The 17,136-nt window shown below is 33.4% G+C and overlaps 15 pseudogenes; all 15 read right to left on the bottom strand.

Moving 5' to 3' along the window:
• Positions 1–71: 71 nt before the first annotated feature.
• On the bottom strand, positions 72–170 carry LOC117336961 (annotated as a pseudogene).
• A 562-nt stretch (positions 171–732) lies between these two features.
• Positions 733–831, bottom strand: LOC117336962 (annotated as a pseudogene).
• Positions 832–1,504: 673 nt separating this feature from the next.
• On the bottom strand, positions 1,505–1,603 carry LOC117336953 (annotated as a pseudogene).
• A 617-nt stretch (positions 1,604–2,220) lies between these two features.
• On the bottom strand, positions 2,221–2,319 carry LOC117336968 (annotated as a pseudogene).
• Positions 2,320–2,992: 673 nt separating this feature from the next.
• On the bottom strand, positions 2,993–3,091 carry LOC117336954 (annotated as a pseudogene).
• A 617-nt stretch (positions 3,092–3,708) lies between these two features.
• LOC117336955 lies at positions 3,709–3,807 on the bottom strand (annotated as a pseudogene).
• A 560-nt stretch (positions 3,808–4,367) lies between these two features.
• On the bottom strand, positions 4,368–4,466 carry LOC117336963 (annotated as a pseudogene).
• A 673-nt stretch (positions 4,467–5,139) lies between these two features.
• Positions 5,140–5,238, bottom strand: LOC117336957 (annotated as a pseudogene).
• Positions 5,239–5,855: 617 nt separating this feature from the next.
• Positions 5,856–5,954, bottom strand: LOC117336969 (annotated as a pseudogene).
• Positions 5,955–6,628: 674 nt separating this feature from the next.
• LOC117336958 lies at positions 6,629–6,727 on the bottom strand (annotated as a pseudogene).
• Positions 6,728–7,344: 617 nt separating this feature from the next.
• On the bottom strand, positions 7,345–7,443 carry LOC117336959 (annotated as a pseudogene).
• Positions 7,444–8,003: 560 nt separating this feature from the next.
• Positions 8,004–8,102, bottom strand: LOC117336964 (annotated as a pseudogene).
• A 673-nt stretch (positions 8,103–8,775) lies between these two features.
• Positions 8,776–8,874, bottom strand: LOC117336965 (annotated as a pseudogene).
• A 653-nt stretch (positions 8,875–9,527) lies between these two features.
• On the bottom strand, positions 9,528–9,626 carry LOC117336966 (annotated as a pseudogene).
• A 1,450-nt stretch (positions 9,627–11,076) lies between these two features.
• On the bottom strand, positions 11,077–11,175 carry LOC117336960 (annotated as a pseudogene).
• Positions 11,176–17,136: the final 5,961 nt, after the last annotated feature.

Consider the following 17,136-nt stretch of genomic DNA (forward strand, 5'->3'; position numbering starts at 1 on the left):
TATCTGGACATGAAAATTGATTGGATGCTAGTTTGTCTTGTTATCAAAATTAGATTCCGTAAGGTTTCGGAAAAAATATGGAACGCTTCACGATTAAGCACGTCATCCTTACGCAGGGGCTTGCTAATCTTCTCTGTATCGTTCCAATTTTAATGTGTGTACGTGAGTACAACTAGAGAGTGTTACAGCCCGCATTATATAGGATTGTTCTGACAGGTAGATCATAAAAGGTCTGAAACATTTACATATTTATATAACGTAAGTTGTACGTTTCTAAAGGGGAATAATTAATGATAACAAGTACATCGATCTATCTGTATTACTGTCCAGTATAATTGTAACTGGTAATTGCCTGATCTAGAAAGTGTAATTATCTTTTAATTATATGTACTTGAAAACGTTTATTACTTTAAGAAAACACTAACGATAAAATAATACATTGAATTGATAATCGTAGGTGATGCGTATTTGTGAAAGAATTGTTCCCAACTCTTAAGCAGTGTGTATTTCTTCTCAGTTGATTTTAATAAATTGTCGAATATTTGTAATATAAGTTGAACGGGTTAAACTACCAGAGTGTTTAAAAAGTATGAAGTCGCTTTAACCATGAAACATTATATAATGAAATAAACTTTTAGGGCCAGTGTTGGTAATAATAATAGGACATGAAAATGGATTGGATACTAATTTGTCTTGTTATCAAAATTAGATTGCGTAAGGTTTAGAAGAAGAAAAAATATGGAACGCTTCACGATTAAGCACGTCATCCTTACGCAGGGGCTTGCTAATCTTCTCTGTATCGTTCCAATTTTAATGTGTGTACGTGAGTACAACTAGAGAGTGTTACAGCCCACATTATATAGGATTGTTCTGACGGGTAGATCATAAAAGGTCTGAAACATTTACATATTTATATAACGTATGTTGTACGTTTGTTAAGGGGAATAATTAATGATAACAAGTACATCGATCTATCTGCATTATACTACCCGTCCAGTCTAATTGTAACTGGTAATTCGCCTAATCTAGAAAGTGTAATTATCTTTTAAATATATGTACTTGAAAACGTTTATTACTACCTTTCTCATGTTTATCATAGCTGGTGAATTTAAGAAAAGAAAGTAAGGAAACAATTACACAATGAATTGTTATTCGTAAGTTATACGTATTTATGACAGAATTCGTTTCAAACTTTAAGCAGTGTGTTTTTCTTTTCGGGTTGTCATAATTAATTGTCGAATCGTTATTATATAGCATTGGTTGAACGGGTTAAACTATCAGAGTGTTAAAAAGTATGAAATCGCTTTAACCATGAAACAGAATGTAAAAATTTATATTATGAAATAAACTTTAAAGGCCAGTGTTGGGAGTAAACAGCTAAAACGACAATGGTGGGTTTTAAATAGCATTGCGTTATATAATAACTGGACATGAAAATTGATTGGACACAACATCTGTTAGTACTTTGTCTTGTTATCAAAATTAGATTCCGTAAGGTTAAGAAAAAAATATGGAACGCTTCACGATTAAGCACGTCATCCTTACGCAGGGGCTTGCTAATCTTCTCTGTATCGTTCCAATTTTAATATGTGTACGTGAGTACAACTAGAGAGTGTTACAGCCCACATTATATAGGATTGTTCTGACAGGTAGATCATAAAAGGTCCGAAACATTTACATATTTATATAACGTATGTTGTACGTTTGTTAAGGGGAATAATTAATGATAACAAGTACATCGATCTATCTATATTACCGTCCAGTATAATTGTAACTGGTAATCCGTCTGATCTAGAAAGTGTAATTGTCTTTTATATATATGTACTTGACAACGCTTATTGCTTTAAAAAAGACACACACGAAACAATAATATATTGAATTGTTAATCGTAGGTGATACCTATTTATGAAAGAATTATTCCCAACTCTTAAGCAGTGTGTATTTCTTCTCGGTTGATTATAATTAATTGTCGAATCTTTATATTTGTTGAACGGGTTAACTACCAAAGTGTTAAAAAGTATGAAATCGCTTTAACCATGAAACATAGAATGTAAAAAGTTGGATTATGAAATAAACTTTTATTGCTATTGTTGGGAGTAAACAACTTCAACGACAATATTAGGTTTTAAATAACCAATGCGTTACATACTAACTGGACATGAAAATTAATTGGATACTAGTTTGTCTTTTTATCAAAATTAGATTCCGTAAGGTTTAGGAAAAAATATGGAACGCTTCACGATTAAGCACGTCATCCTTACGCAGGGGCTTGCTAATCTTCTCTGTATCGTTCGAATTTTAATGTGTGTACATGAGTACAACTAGAGAGTGTTACAGCCCACATTATATAGGATTGTTCTGACAGGTAGATCATAAAAGGTCTGAAACATTTACATATTTATATAACGTATGTTGTACGTTTGTTAAGGGGAATAATTAATGATAACAAGTACATCGATCTATCTGCATTATACTACCCGTCCAGTCTAATTGTAACTGGTAATTCGCCTAATCTAGAAAGTGTAATTATCTTTTAAATATATGTACTTGAAAACGTTTATTACTACCTTTCTCATGTTTATCATAGCTGGTGAATTTAAGAAAAGAAAGTAAAGAAACAATTGCACAATGAATTGTTATTCGTAAGTGATACGTATTTATGACAGAATTCGTTTCAAACTTTAAGCAGTGTGTTTTTCTTCTCGGGTTGTGATAATTAATTGTCGAATCGTTATTATATAGCATTGGTTGAACGGGTTAAACTATCAGAGTGTTAAAAAGTATGAAATCGCTTTAACCATGAAACAGAATGTAAAAATTTATATTATGAAATAAACTTTAAAGGCCAGTGTTGGGAGTAAACAGCTAAAACGACAATGGTGGGTTTTAAATAGCATTGCGTTATATAATAACTGGACATGAAAATTGATTGGACACAACATCTGTTAGTACTTTGTCTTGTTATCAAAAATAGATTCCGTAAGGTTAAGAAAAAAATATGGAACGCTTCACGATTAAGCACGTCATCCTTACGCAGGGGCTTGCTAATCTTCTCTGTATCGTTCCAATTTTAATATGTGTACGTGAGTACAACTAGAGAGTGTTACAGCCCACATTATATAGGATTGTTCTGACAGGTAGATCATAAAAGGTCCGAAACATTTACATATTGATATAACGTATGTTGTACGTTTGTTAAGGGGAATAATTAATGATAACAAGTACATCGATCTATCTATATTACCGTCCAGTATAATTGTAACTGGTAATCCGTCTGATCTAGAAAGTGTAATTGTCTTTTATATATATGTACTTGACAACGCTTATTGCTTTAAAAAAGACACACACGAAACAATAATATATTGAATTGATAATCGTAGGTGATACCTATTTATGAAAGAATTATTCCCAACTCTTAAGCAGTGTGTATTTCTTCTCGGTTGATTATAATTAATTGTCGAATCTTTATATTTGTTGAACGGGTTAACTACCAACGTGTTAAAAAGTATGAAATCGCTTTAACCATGAAACATAGAATGTAAAAAGTTGGATTATGAAATAAACTTTTATTGCTATTGTTGGGAGTAAACAACTTCAACGACAATATTAGGTTTTAAATAACCAATGCGTTACATACTAACTGGACATGAAAATTAATTGGATACTAGTTTGTCTTTTTATCAAAATTAGATTCCGTAAGTTTTAGGAAAAAATATGGAACGCTTCACGATTAAGCACGTCATCCTTACGCAGGGGCTTGCTAATCTTCTCTGTATCGTTCCAATTTTAATATGTGTACGTGAGTACAACTAGAGAGTGTTACAGCCCGCATTATATAGGATTGTTCTGACAGGTAGATCATAAAAGGTCCGAAACATTTACATATTTATATAACGTAAGTTGTACGTTTCTAAAGGGGAATAATTAATGATCTGTACAACGATCTATCTGTATTACTGTCCAGTATAATTGTAACTGGTAATTGCCTGATCTAGAAAGTGTAATTATCTTTTAATTATATGTACTTGAAAACGTTTATTACTTTAAGAAAGACACTAACGATAAAATAATACATTGAATTGATAATCGTAGGTGATGCGTATTTGTGAAAGAATTGTTCCCAACTCTTAAGCAGTGTGTATTTCTTCTCAGTTGATTTTAATAAATTGTCGAATATTTGTAATATAAGTTGAACGGGTTAAACTACCAGAGTGTTTAAAAAGTATGAAGTCGCTTTAACCATGAAACATTATATAATGAAATAAACTTTTAGGGCCAGTGTTGGTAATAATAATAGGACATGAAAATGGATTGGATACTAATTTGTCTTGTTATCAAAATTAGATTGCGTAAGGTTTAGAAGAAGAAAAAATATGGAACGCTTCACGATTAAGCACGTCATCCTTACGCAGGGGCTTGCTAATCTTCTCTGTATCGTTCCAATTTTAATGTGTGTACGTGAGTACAACTAGAGAGTGTTACAGCCCACATTATATAGGATTGTTCTGACGGGTAGATCATAAAAGGTCTGAAACATTTACATATTTATATAACGTATGTTGTACGTTTGTTAAGGGGAATAATTAATGATAACAAGTACATCGATCTATCTGCATTATACTACCCGTCCAGTCTAATTGTAACTGGTAATTCGCCTAATCTAGAAAGTGTAATTATCTTTTAAATATATGTACTTGAAAACGTTTATTACTACCTTTCTCATGTTTATCATAGCTGGTGAATTTAAGAAAAGAAAGTAAGGAAACAATTACACAATGAATTGTTATTCGTAAGTTATACGTATTTATGACAGAATTCGTTTCAAACTTTAAGCAGTGTGTTTTTCTTTTCGGGTTGTCATAATTAATTGTCGAATCGTTATTATATAGCATTGGTTGAACGGGTTAAACTATCAGAGTGTTAAAAAGTATGAAATCGCTTTAACCATGAAACAGAATGTAAAAATTTAGATTATGAAATAAACTTTAAAGGCCAGTGTTGGGAGTAAACAGCTAAAACGACAATTGTGGGTTTTAAATAGCATTGCGTTATATAATAACTGGACATGAAAATTGATTGGACACAACATCTGTTAGTACTTTGTCTTGTTATCAAAATTGGATTCCGTAAGGTTAAGAAAAAAATATGGAACGCTTCACGATTAAGCACGTCATCCTTACGCAGGGGCTTGCTAATCTTCTCTGTATCGTTCCAATTTTAATATGTGTACGTGAGTACAACTAGAGAGTGTTACAGCCCACATTATATAGGATTGTTCTGACAGGTAGATCATAAAAGGTCCGAAACATTTACATATTTATATAACGTATGTTGTACGTTTGTTAAGGGGAATAATTAATGATAACAAGTACATCGATCTATCTATATTACCGTCCAGTATAATTGTAACTGGTAATCCGTCTGATCTAGAAAGTGTAATTGTCTTTTATATATATGTACTTGACAACGCTTATTGCTTTAAAAAAGACACACACGAAACAATAATATATTGAATTGTTAATCGTAGGTGATACCTATTTATGAAAGAATTATTCCCAACTCTTAAGCAGTGTGTATTTCTTCTCGGTTGATTATAATTAATTGTCGAATCTTTATATTTGTTGAACGGGTTAACTACCAAAGTGTTAAAAAGTATGAAATCGCTTTAACCATGAAACATAGAATGTAAAAAGTTGGATTATGAAATAAACTTTTATTGCTATTGTTGGGAGTAAACAACTTCAACGACAATATTAGGTTTTAAATAACCAATGCGTTACATACTAACTGGACATGAAAATTAATTGGATACTAGTTTGTCTTTTTATCAAAATTAGATTCCGTAAGGTTTAGGAAAAAATATGGAACGCTTCACGATTAAGCACGTCATCCTTACGCAGGGGCTTGCTAATCTTCTCTGTATCGTTCGAATTTTAATGTGTGTACATGAGTACAACTAGAGAGTGTTACAGCCCACATTATATAGGATTGTTCTGACAGGTAGATCATAAAAGGTCTGAAACATTTACATATTTATATAACGTATGTTGTACGTTTGTTAAGGGGAATAATTAATGATAACAAGTACATCGATCTATCTGCATTATACTACCCGTCCAGTCTAATTGTAACTGGTAATTCGCCTAATCTAGAAAGTGTAATTATCTTTTAAATATATGTACTTGAAAACGTTTATTACTACCTTTCTCATGTTTATCATAGCTGGTGAATTTAAGAAAAGAAAGTAAAGAAACAATTGCACAATGAATTGTTAATTCGTAAGTGATACGTATTTATGACAGAATTCGTTTCAAACTTTAAGCAGTGTGTTTTTCTTCTCGGGTTGTGATAATTAATTGTCGAATCGTTATTATATAGCATTGGTTGAACGGGTTAAACTATCAGAGTGTTAAAAAGTATGAAATCGCTTTAACCATGAAACAGAATGTAAAAATTTATATTATGAAATAAACTTTAAAGGCCAGTGTTGGGAGTAAACAGCTAAAACGACAATGGTGGGTTTTAAATAGCATTGCGTTATATAATAACTGGACATGAAAATTGATTGGACACAACATCTGTTAGTACTTTGTCTTGTTATCAAAAATAGATTCCGTAAGGTTAAGAAAAAAATATGGAACGCTTCACGATTAAGCACGTCATCCTTACGCAGGGGCTTGCTAATCTTCTCTGTATCGTTCCAATTTTAATATGTGTACGTGAGTACAACTAGAGAGTGTTACAGCCCACATTATATAGGATTGTTCTGACAGGTAGATCATAAAAGGTCCGAAACATTTACATATTGATATAACGTATGTTGTACGTTTGTTAAGGGGAATAATTAATGATAACAAGTACATCGATCTATCTATATTACCGTCCAGTATAATTGTAACTGGTAATCCGTCTGATCTAGAAAGTGTAATTGTCTTTTATATATATGTACTTGACAACGCTTATTGCTTTAAAAAAGACACACACGAAACAATAATATATTGAATTGATAATCGTAGGTGATACCTATTTATGAAAGAATTATTCCCAACTCTTAAGCAGTGTGTATTTCTTCTCGGTTGATTATAATTAATTGTCGAATCTTTATATTTGTTGAACGGGTTAACTACCAACGTGTTAAAAAGTATGAAATCGCTTTAACCATGAAACATAGAATGTAAAAAGTTGGATTATGAAATAAACTTTTATTGCTATTGTTGGGAGTAAACAACTTCAACGACAATATTAGGTTTTAAATAACCAATGCGTTACATACTAACTGGACATGAAAATTAATTGGATACTAGTTTGTCTTTTTATCAAAATTAGATTCCGTAAGTTTTAGGAAAAAATATGGAACGCTTCACGATTAAGCACGTCATCCTTACGCAGGGGCTTGCTAATCTTCTCTGTATCGTTCCAATTTTAATATGTGTACGTGAGTACAACTAGAGAGTGTTACAGCCCGCATTATATAGGATTGTTCTGACAGGTAGATCATAAAAGGTCCGAAACATTTACATATTTATATAACGTAAGTTGTACGTTTCTAAAGGGGAATAATTAATGATCTGTACAACGATCTATCTGTATTACTGTCCAGTATAATTGTAACTGGTAATTGCCTGATCTAGAAAGTGTAATTATCTTTTAATTATATGTACTTGAAAACGTTTATTACTTTAAGAAAGACACTAACGATAAAATAATACATTGAATTGATAATCGTAGGTGATGCGTATTTGTGAAAGAATTGTTCCCAACTCTTAAGCAGTGTGTATTTCTTCTCAGTTGATTTTAATAAATTGTCGAATATTTGTAATATAAGTTGAACGGGTTAAACTACCAGAGTGTTTAAAAAGTATGAAGTCGCTTTAACCATGAAACATTATATAATGAAATAAACTTTTAGGGCCAGTGTTGGTAATAATAATAGGACATGAAAATGGATTGGATACTAATTTGTCTTGTTATCAAAATTAGATTGCGTAAGGTTTAGAAGAAGAAAAAATATGGAACGCTTCACGATTAAGCACGTCATCCTTACGCAGGGGCTTGCTAATCTTCTCTGTATCGTTCCAATTTTAATGTGTGTACGTGAGTACAACTAGAGAGTGTTACAGCCCACATTATATAGGATTGTTCTGACGGGTAGATCATAAAAGGTCTGAAACATTTACATATTTATATAACGTATGTTGTACGTTTGTTAAGGGGAATAATTAATGATAACAAGTACATCGATCTATCTGCATTATACTACCCGTCCAGTCTAATTGTAACTGGTAATTCGCCTAATCTAGAAAGTGTAATTATCTTTTAAATATATGTACTTGAAAACGTTTATTACTACCTTTCTCATGTTTATCATAGCTGGTGAATTTAAGAAAAGAAAGTAAGGAAACAATTACACAATGAATTGTTATTCGTAAGTTATACGTATTTATGACAGAATTCGTTTCAAACTTTAAGCAGTGTGTTTTTCTTTTCGGGTTGTCATAATTAATTGTCGAATCGTTATTATATAGCATTGGTTGAACGGGTTAAACTATCAGAGTGTTAAAAAGTATGAAATCGCTTTAACCATGAAACAGAATGTAAAAATTTAGATTATGAAATAAACTTTAAAGGCCAGTGTTGGGAGTAAACAGCTAAAACGACAATTGTGGGTTTTAAATAGCATTGCGTTATATAATAACTGGACATGAAAATTGATTGGACACAACATCTGTTAGTACTTTGTCTTGTTATCAAAATTAGATTCCGTAAGGTTAAGAAAAAAATATGGAACGCTTCACGATTAAGCACGTCATCCTTACGCAGGGGCTTGCTAATCTTCTCTGTATCGTTCCAATTTTAATGTGTGTACGTGAGTACAACTAGAGAGTGTTACAGCCCACATTATATAGGATTGTTCTGACAGGTAGATCATAAAAGGTCCGAAACATTTACATATTTATATAACGTAAGTTGTACGTTTCTAAAGGGGAATAATTAATGATAACTTGTACAATGATCTATCTGTATTACCGTCAAGTATAATTGTAACTTGTAATCCGCCTGATCTAGAAAGTGTAATTGTCTTTAAAATATATGTACTTGAAAACGTTTATTACTTCCTTTCTTATGTTTATCATAGCTGGTGAATTTAAGAAAAGACAGCAAAGAAACAATGAATTGATAATCGTAGGTGATACGTATTTATGAAAGAATTGTCCCCAACTCTTAAGCAGTATGTGTATTTCTTCTCAGTTGATTTTAATAAATTGTCGAATCTTTGTAATATTTGTTGAACGGGATAAACTATCAGAGTGTTAAAAAGTATGAAATCGCTTTAACCATGAAACAGAATGTAAAAATTTAGATTATGAAATAAACTTTAAAGGCCAGTGTTGGGAGTAAACAGCTAAAACGACAATGTTGGGTTTTAAATAGCATTGCGTTATATATTAACTGGACATGAAAATTGATTGGACACATCTGTTAGTACTTTGTCTTGTTATCAAAATTAGATTCCGTAAGGTTAAGGAAAAAATATGGAACGCTTCACGATTAAGCACGTCATCCTTACGCAGGGGCTTGCTAATCTTCTCTGTATCGTTCCAATTTCAATGTGTGTACGTGAGTACAACTAGAGAGTGTTACAGCCCACATTATATAGGATTGTTCTGACAGGTAGATCATAAAAGGTCTGAAACATTTACATATTTATATAACGTAAGTTGTACGTTTCTAAAGGGGAATAATAAATGATAACACGTACAACGATCTGTCTATATTACCCGTCCAGTATAATTATAACTGGTAATTCGCCTGATCTAGAAAGCGTAATTATCTTTTTAATTTATGTACTTGAAAACGTTTATTACTTCCTTTCGTTGTTAATCATAGCTTTTCAATTAAAAAAGAAAACAGTAAAGAAACAATTACACAATGAATTGATAATCGTAGGTGATACGTATTTATGAAAGAACTATTCCAAATTCTTAAGCAGTATGCATTTGTTCTCAGTTGATTATAGTTAATTGTCGAATCGTTTTAATATTGGTTGAAGGGTTAAATTACCAGTGTTAAAAAAAATATGAAATCGCTTTAACCATGAAACAAAATGTAAAAATTTAGATTATGAAATAAACTTTGAGGGTCAGTGTTGAGAGTTAACAACCACAGCAAAAAAAACAAAACAAAAAACAAAACTAGGAACCAGTTCCGAGTTCCGTAAGAAAAACGGAACTACTATGCATAAGCTTTACGGGTTTGGTCCCAGTTCCGAGTTCCGTTTAAGGAAAACAGAACTACATGTACTATGTATAAGTTTTACGGGACTTGGTCCCAGTTCCGAGTTCCGTTTAAGAAAATATTCTGTGTAGTATATCTCAATGAGGCCTTAATCTGAAGGAGACAAACTATATGTCAGTGTGTGCAAAGGTAGTTATCAGTCACGTATACATTTTACGAGACTTGGTCCTAGTTCCCAGTTCTGTTTAAGATAACCGGAACTAGAAACCAGCTCCGTTTTGGTAAAACGGAACAAGGAACTAGTTCCGAGTTCCGTTAAAGAAAATATTCTATGTATTTTATCTCAATATCAGACCCGAATTTGAAAAAGAAAAACTATATATATGTGTGTGTATATATATGTGTGTGTGTCCATAGGTGCAAAGGCAGTTATCAGTCATGTATAAGCTTTACTGTACTTGGTCTCAGTTCCGTTTCAGAAAAACGGAACAAGGAACCAGTTCCGAGTTCCGTTTAAGGAAAACGGAACTGGTTCCTAGTTTCGTTTATCTTAAACGGAACTCGGGACTGGGACCAAGTCCCGTAAAGTTTATACATAGTAGTTCATTTTTTCTTAAACGGAACTCGGAACTTGGACCAAGGCCCGTAAATTTTATTCATAGTAGTTCAGTTTTTCTTAAGAGGAACTCGGAACCAACTTCAGGCTCCCGCGACATTGTTAGGTTTTAAATATCCAATGCATTATTTTGATAAACGGGCAAGTTAATTTTGTACATGAAAATTGATTGGATACCAGTTTGTCTTGTTATTACAATTAGATTCCATAAGTTTTAGAAAGAAAAAAATATGGAACGCTTCACGATTAAGCACGTCATCCTTACGCAGGGGCTTGCTAATCTTCTCTGTATCGTTCCAATTTTAATATGTGTACGTGAGTACAACTAGAGAGTGTTACAGCCCGCATTATATAGGATTGTTCTGACAGGTAGATCATAAAAGGTCCGAAACATTTACATATTTATATAACGTAAGTTGTACGTTTCTAAAGGGGAATAATTAATGACATGTACAACGATCTATCTATATTACCACCAGTATAATTGTAACTGATAATTCGCCTGATCTAGAAAGGGTAAAGTTCTTTTAAATATATGTACTTTGACAACGTTTATTACTTCCTTTCTCATTAATATCATATCTGGGGAATTTTAGAAAAGATGGTAAAGAAACAATTTCACAATGAATTGATAATCGTAGGTGATGCGTATTCATGAAAGAACTCGTTTCAAACTCTAAGCAGTGTGTTTTTCTCAGGTAGATCATAAAAGGTCCGAAACATTTACATACATGTATTTATATCTAAATGTGGTATGTGGTACGTTATTAAAGGGGAATGTTTAATGATAACATGTACAACGATCTATCTATATTAACCGTCCAGTATAATTATAACTGATAAATTCATATTATGAAAAATGTATTTTTTCTTTTTATTTGAAATGTAGTTTACAAATTTGATGCCTTTTTGGCTTTTTATTGCATTGTATAAATAACACATTGAAATTATACCAACTTTAATCAGGGTGCATTTCTTATCTGATTATAATTAATTATCGAAGCGTTAAAATATTGCTCTACCAGAGCTTTACTAATTGAAGAAATACCCCTATCTTGAAACAAAATTGCAAAAAGTTACATTATGAAGTAAAGTTTTAGCGTCAGTGGAAGGAGCAAAACAACACAGCGACAGTGTTACTATATAGGCTTTACAGGACAGACCTGGTTCGGTTTTCATTCTTGTGATTCTGTCGTTATCGTCATAATTACACTGTAGTTGTGATATTTCCAGTAGACTTCCAGCGGATTCAAGGATAGTAAACCATGATACATAACTCCAAAACCCGAGTCACCAGGAGAGGACAGAGTCGTAAACAATACGTTAAGGTAATAATTAGTGCACCGACATATCCGAGGCCAGCATGGCATTTGTCATTGTCGAGATAAGACTGGTCAGCGTGGAGTTATAGGACACCTTCTTCCGAACGCCCACTAAACGACATCGATCAGTATTTTGTTAGAACATCTTATTGCCATAAATAGCAAAGGGTTTGGCCAAGTGTTTACAAAACAAACTTATCGACGATCTTTCTCTATAAATATATTGACATGCACATTTAAAATACTATTTACATTGACAGAATTATTATTTGTTTGCCACCCAGAGCATATTAGGGTAAAGTGTCATATCCAAGAACATAACAACACCAGCACAGGAAGTTCTATATAAATTCAGCTTCTATAAGAAGCACAAACCGCCAGTAGTCTTAGGGATCAAATGGGGTAAACTGAGGACAGCGAGAGTAAAAGGCGACATATTTGATCACCATATCCTGATGAACGATGTAAAAATGTTTTCACTATTACCGCATACCGAACTGAAAATATCAAATTTGTGTAGTCTTCCTCCTACGTCTCAGATCAATTTGAGCATGATTTATGTCTATCGCCAATTATCCGCTACACGTCCCCTCATTAGAACGACATAACAAATGGATCGATAGACTTAGAAAGATACCGACAATACGAAAAACTACACAACTTTCTATAAATAGTAGTGATATGATCACGTTTTTATCGGATCCGGGGGTAGCAAATGGACGTTAACTCGATATCGGCCATTTTGTTTTACGACCTGTCTCGATATTTAACATGCACAACTAAGGACCAAGATAAACCTACACATGGAAAATATGCCTTCAGTAGTTTTCTGGAAAAACAGCGGTAACACACTTCAACTATGGAAATTCAAAATGGCCACCTGTCGGCCATTTTGTATACCGAACATGCAGTCTCAACATGGGACGTGCAAAGCTGGGGACCAAAGGGAACCTACATACGAAGTTTGAGAAACATCCTGAAAGGAGTCCTCAAAAAATAGCGATAGGAATCTCTTTAAAGCATAAAAAAGCTACATATGAAATTTGAGACATATCCATTTAGTACTTTTGTGAGAAATAGCGGTAACAAGGATTGTTATATAAATGTAATGTGAATTTTATTTTTTACAACTATTGCTCGACAGGATGAAAGCACGCAAGGGGTCTTAGTGTTGGAAGAAATCGTCGGAATACCCGGAGAAAACTCACGTTGTTGGGCAGGTGACCCAATACCTCTTCACGTCCAATCGGGGAATGGAACCGAGGACGCCTAGGTGAAAAACAGGCTTGTTACCACTGTGCCACTCGACCATCCATAATTGTTTGTTTATGGACAGACGACGCACCAAGGATGAAGGGCGATTTGAATAGCCCACCATCTGATGATAGGAATCGAGGAGTAATCAAAACCAAACGGAACAACAACAAAATCGATGGCAGTTTTTTCGAAGTCGAAAATACGGTAGAAGCACAGGAATCGGGGTAATAATCAAAACAAACGGAAAGACAGCAAAATCTAGGATGGGTAGCTCAGTCGATAATAAGATAGAACGAGAAGGTGATAACTAAACCAAATGAGAAATCGGGGATGGAATGGCAAGTCGATAATAAGATCGAGCATAGGAAACTAGTCAATTAAACTGTAAACAAATACCAGGTGTGTCGGACACGTGCTTCCTACAGATCATGTAGGCGTCCAGGTTCCCGTCAAATCCAGTAAAGTCCATACCTTTATCTACGACACGATAAACACATTAGTATTTCATATTTTATTATCTTTTTTTTGGTTTTCAGTTCGATATGATATGTTTGATTTTACTTAATTATAAACCCTATATGTCTTTTGTCGATATCTAGGAAACATGGGGAATACGTTGTAATCAGAAAGCTGTCTTATTGGAATATTTCCTCAAAAAATGGATGTAAGGGGCTATCGCTTCTGGTGACATTTGTCAGACCATTTTATGTACATATGTAATCAAATTTTAATATAATGATAATAAATAATTTTTTTAAAAATAATGTCCCTTAACAATTAAAGGGCATCTAAAGAGCAAATCCAGTCCAAACAGTGATATTTTACAAGCCTATTAATTCCTACTATAGTGCAATTTAACAGAAGTAACATGATGAATTTTTAGTTTATATCATGGACAAACCCATGGGACTTGCCTTTGACATGTTATGTATTTGTTAAGCTGTTTGTAAGTTTCAACAAAACATGCATATTGCACAAAGTAGCCATGTCGTTTTGATCACAAAAGTCTAAAGCACAAAATAGGAGCATTGGTTTGGCCAGATTTTACTTTATAATATTTGAAATGCAAATGGCAGTTGTGAGTGATATCACTCAAATATGGCATAAAAGGAGGTATTTTAAACATCAGAAATCTCTTATTTGACACTATACAAGGCAAGAAGAATGCTTTTAGGGGGGTGGGGGGGAAGTTCAACCGTTGAGTTTGGGGTAAAATATGCACATCTCTGAAAAAACCCAAACTCACCAGTTTAATAATTTGTCTTCTTACTATGATCTTATAATGTATATATCCTATGTAGTATAGGAGAAGTTTTATTGTTTACAATGCCTCCCTTTATGTCATATTTGTGCAATACATTTACACCCGCCATTTGCATTTAAAGGTCAAAACAAAATAAGCATTTATACGTACATAAAGTAAAATTTGGTCAAACAAATGCTCCTACCCTGTGCTATAGACACTTGTTAGCATAACAGCTTGGCTATTTTCCAGGTTTGGTTATTTGTGTGACTAGAATTATTCCATGCTACATCTTACCACAAAGTAACTCTATAGAAAAACATTTACAAGAAATTAGTGGTGATTTTAGGAAAGTACATATCCGAACAAACATTTTGGTATATTATATGACTATTTTTGTGCAACGTATTTTTATTCGTGTTTGAAATTCAATATTATTCTCTTAATATAAAGATGACCTTTAAATTCTAATCACGGATATCTACAGACTAAAATATATATATAATCTGGTGTGGGTTTAACATAATGCGCTTTGTTACATGTATTCAATGAAATACGTTTATAACTACTTTCATTAGCTCTCCAAATTCAGTTCAGTTAAGATGGCAGTATAGCACTGATTGCTATTCCTCCGACTTTCATTCCAAGTAAAATGTATTACAACTATTGTTTGGAAGGTCTCCTCTAACATTGACAATAGATAAAGGTGGGCGTTATTAACTAATTTTACCGGATGGTGTATTTCTTTCATTCCCGGTTTCTACTATAAATAAAACAATGAATGGAAACTGGAGATATTTGATCCAATATGATATTTTATTATCGTTCGTATGTACATAAAATTCTATTTTATTGATACAAATGTGTACATGTATGTTGTTATACTGGTTTGTAGTGATCTCGTCCTCAGTAATGAAATCCGATGATTGGAAGCTATATTCCTTATACCAGTTTTAATATGTTTTCTTTATATCGTGTTTCCAACCGTCAGCTGTTTTTGGTCACGATAGCCAATCCTTTAGGCGTTGATGACGTCGCTTTCTTTGTTTTCCTGTTGGCGTACGGCTCTTAGTTACCAGCCCTACATATAGGCCTAATCGTAAACCGAGAGATTACGCTCCTGACACAATCGTAATTAAGCTTTTTTCCCTACTATCAGTGACGACCCGACACCTAGAAGGACGAAACATGTGTATGATGTCCCTAATATCACTGATGAGTCCTAGAAGGACCAAACAGTTGTATGATGTCCCTAATATCACTGATGAGTCCTAGAAGGACGAAACAGTTGTATGATGTCCCTACTATCACTGACGACACCTAGAAGGACGAAACAGTTGTATGATGTCCCTACTATCACTGACGAAACCTAGAAGGACGCAACATGTGTATGATGTCCCTACTATCACTGGCGACACCTAGAAGGACGAGACAGGTGTATGATGTCCCTACTATCACTGGCGACACTTAGAAGGACGAAACATGTGTATGATGTCCCTACTATCACTGACGACACCTAGAAGGACGAAACATGTGTATGATGTCCCTAAAATCACTGACGACACTTAGAAGGACGAAACAGTTGTGTGATGTCCCTAGGTAGCAGTGTACAGTAAAAATGCCCAATTTTGAAAAATATGACACATGTCTTAGATATGTAAACATTGCCAGTTAACCCTACATATAAACTCTAATAAAGTATATATATTTGTAATCTGTACAACATTTGCAATTTTAATACAGCTCTGAAGGATAAGTTAACTGATATTTTCTGTGATTTTTAGAGCTGTGAATACCATGGTAACAGCTTAAAAAATGCTCAAAAATTGCAAAATATTATGATATTTGACCCAAAATACCACAATTCTCTACACAATTTTTTTTCTGAAACCTATTTAAAATTAAATATCTCTATCCCAAAGACAGGATTAATCTTGTTTTGACATATGTTGTAAATTAAGTTTTTCCGCTATCTCACCTTTAGAGATTGTACTGTGGCCATCCATTTTTCGCTGTAGGCAAAACTAAATTTCCTGTGTAAACACACTTGCGGAAAATCCGGAAATTTAAAATCCGGAACCAATTTATTAATTTTTGTTTTAACAAATGTGAAGCCTGTATGTACTTCTTCATACTGAATATACCAATTATAGTGTACATTTATTTTTTTTTATTTTTTTATGCATATCATAATACAGGAGTTATTTGCTTAACAAAAAAATTGCCCATGGCCAGGCTGTCCTACTGTAGTGTGCTACCCTAGTATCACTGACGACACTTAGAAGGACAAAACAGTTGTATGATGTCCCTACTATCACTGACGACAATTAGAAGGACGAAACATGTGTATGATGTCCCTACTATCAGTGAAGACACCTAGAAGGACGAAACAGTTGTAAGATGTCCCTAGTATCACTGACGACACTTAGAAGGACGAAATAGTTGTATGATGTCCCTACTAT

Source organism: Pecten maximus, chromosome 10, assembly GCF_902652985.1.
Source record: "Pecten maximus chromosome 10, xPecMax1.1, whole genome shotgun sequence".
Lineage (NCBI taxonomy): Eukaryota > Metazoa > Mollusca > Bivalvia > Pectinida > Pectinidae > Pecten > Pecten maximus.